This window comes from Alligator sinensis, unplaced genomic scaffold, assembly GCF_000455745.1.
Source record: "Alligator sinensis unplaced genomic scaffold, ASM45574v1 scaffold599_1, whole genome shotgun sequence".
NCBI classification, from domain to species: domain Eukaryota; kingdom Metazoa; phylum Chordata; order Crocodylia; family Alligatoridae; genus Alligator; species Alligator sinensis.
Genome location: NW_005841968.1, coordinates 387,504 through 390,333, shown reverse-complemented (window position 1 = coordinate 390,333; position 2,830 = coordinate 387,504).

The window sequence follows — 2,830 nt, the reverse complement described above, 5'->3', positions numbered from 1 at the left end:
TCCAGCTGCGGCCTGACCAGTGCCGCATAGAGGGGGAGGATCACCTCCTTGGTCCTGCTTGAAATGCGTCTGTGAATGCACGACAAGGTACAGTTGGCTTTCCTAGCCGCCTCCCCACACTGCCGAGCCATGTTCATCTTGGAGTCAATAATGACTCCAAGATCCTTTTCCACCTCCGTGCTGACAAGAGGGGAGTTCCCCGGCCTGTAGGTATGGTGCCGGTTGTTCCTCCCCAGGTGCATCACCTTGCGCTTGTCTGTGTTGAACCCCATCCTGTTCTCCTCCGCCCATCCTTGTAACCTGTCAAGGTCCGACTGTAGCCTGTTGCTCCCTTCTATTGTGCCCACATCCCCCCACATCTTGGTGTCATCAGCAAATTTGAACAGGGTGCTTTGCACCCCCTCATCCAAATCACTGATGAAGATGTTGAACAGGGCGGGCCCGAGGACCGAGCCCTGCGGGACCCCACTGCCCACGTCCTTCCAGGCCGAGAAGGACCCATCCACTACCACCCTCTGGGTGCGGCTCTCTAGCCAGTTGGCGACCCATTGGACTGTGTGGGTGTCTACGCCACAGTCCTCCAGTTTCCTAATGAGAACGGGGTGAGAGACAGTGTCGAAAGCCTGTGAGGCAGTGCTCCTGGTAGACCCAGGCAGCAGACACTTCACCAGCTCTGCAACCATCTCAGCTCACTGGGACCTGCCTCTGCATTTGCACACACGAGCAGTTCTGTTTCTGGGCAAGGCTGGGCCACATGGTGCCCAGCTCCCATTTAAGGCTGATGGGGAGCCAGAAATTAGGCAGGTTCATGCCCAGGTTGTGTGAGGGCCTGATCTAATAAGACTGCCCTAAATATACCCAGCACATACCCTGACTGGACGAGCTCCCTCACAAAAGTCATCAGTGACTACTTTGTTTCTATAAAGAAAAGCCAAACATGGCAACGAGCTTGCTTAATAATTGTTTTCCAAGTATTTAAGTTGGTCTAATAAAAGATATCAGATTCACCCAAAGAACCTTGTCTCCTTATGGTAAGGAAGGCATTAATATGATTCTGGGTTCAATCCTGCTGTCACTGCTGTTGGCAGCAAAAGTTTCAACAAGAGCAGATTTGGGCCTTTCCAGTCAACCGTTGGCACCAGGGGAGCTACGGACCATTTGGGCTCGTGCACGAGGGCACCCAGGTTCTGGCAGCTCCTCTTGAGCATCCCTTTGTCTCGCCTGCTCAGCACGTGGCCCTCTATTACCATGAGCTTCTTTCAAATGAGGCAAGTCTCCCTTTGGTCTAGCCCCTTCTTTGCACTCCTGCTCCAAAGGAAACTGCGGTTACCAAGTGAGCACATTGCTCTTACTAATAGCCAGCTAATCAATTTGAGTTGCTGTATACATTAGTAATGCCCGTGTAATTCCAGTGCAAATTAGGTTTGGGCAGAACGTGAAGCCCAAGACATCCTGCCGTCCTGAAGCAGAGCTTGGATTTACGGGCCCTTTGGGAACGCCACACGAGAAACTCCCCCCTTGCGGCATCCCCCCTCCCCAACACAAAGCCTCCCTTGATTGGATACGGTATGGCCCTCTGATTAAAATTGTGCAGCCGTTCAGAAAATGATTTTCAGCCAGTGCTTCACAGTAAATTACTTTTTTTTTTTTTTTTGGGGGGGGGTTGAGACAACAATTTTTCCCCCCCCTCGAGTACAGCTGGACATTATCAAATCTTAAATGGAAATCTAACAGCAGCTAAACATCAGCCTGGCGCAGGGGAGGTGGGAGTGCTGTGTTGCCCGGAGGGAGGACAAATGTTGTGGGAGGGTCCCTGAGGCACTCAGCGCTGGCAGGTAAGGGTCCCCGAGCTCAGAGGGAGTTGCTGGACGCAGTGGAAAGGCTGTCAGGGGCCCATGTAGGCTCAGCTGTACTTGTCTTACTCTCACTGAGCCCTGAGGGTATGCCACCCACTGCAGGATCACCCCCCTGGCCAGGCTCTCTGTGGCAGCTGTTACAATGCTTATCAGCACCCCACGCCAAGTGATGGCAGGATGCCTTGGGTCGAGAGTGCACCGGGTGCCCCAGCAACTCAAGGATACCCAGTGCATGAAAGGAGGCCCCTCTTTCCCCTTCTGTGTAGCCTTCTCCATCAAGGCCTAGGCACGAACACGGTCTCTGGGGTACTTTACACCATTGTTTTGTACAGATGTAAAAGGCAAAAGCAGCTAGAGGCTGGCCCAGCTGTGGGGACAGGCTGAGAAGGCAGCCTGCAGCCAGCTCAGCTACTAACCTAGACGGAGGGGCTCCGCTGGAGGGGAGATGAGCGCTGGGCTGTCAAAGCAGGAATACAAAGGACTGGGAATGGAAAAGGAAGAACTAGCAAGGAGGGAGGAGAGGCTTTAAACTAGGCTCGTCGGGGGGAGAGGAAGATGAGGGCGGGGGAAGCTGTGGACCACCAAACCATGTGGCACCCACAAGGACAGCCCAGCCTGAAGAAAGAGAGCATTGGGAACCTGAAAGCCACGGGGCGGCCAGCACTACGACACAGGTAAGAAACGAGAAGGTAAGGAATAAGGGGCCCCTTGGGACTCGGAGCGGCGGGGGCAGCAAAGGCACCAGTCGCAGGGCTCAAGTGCCTATATACTAATGCTAGGAGCATGGGGAACAAGCAGGATGAACTAGCGCTCCTGCTTGCACTAAACACCTATGACTTAGTGGGGCTAACGGAAACCTGGTGGGATTCATCCCACGACTGGGTGGTACATATTGAGGGCTATAGATTGTACAGAAAGGACAGGGTGGGGAAAAAAGGGGGAGGGGTTGCGCTCTATGTCAATGAGCAATATAC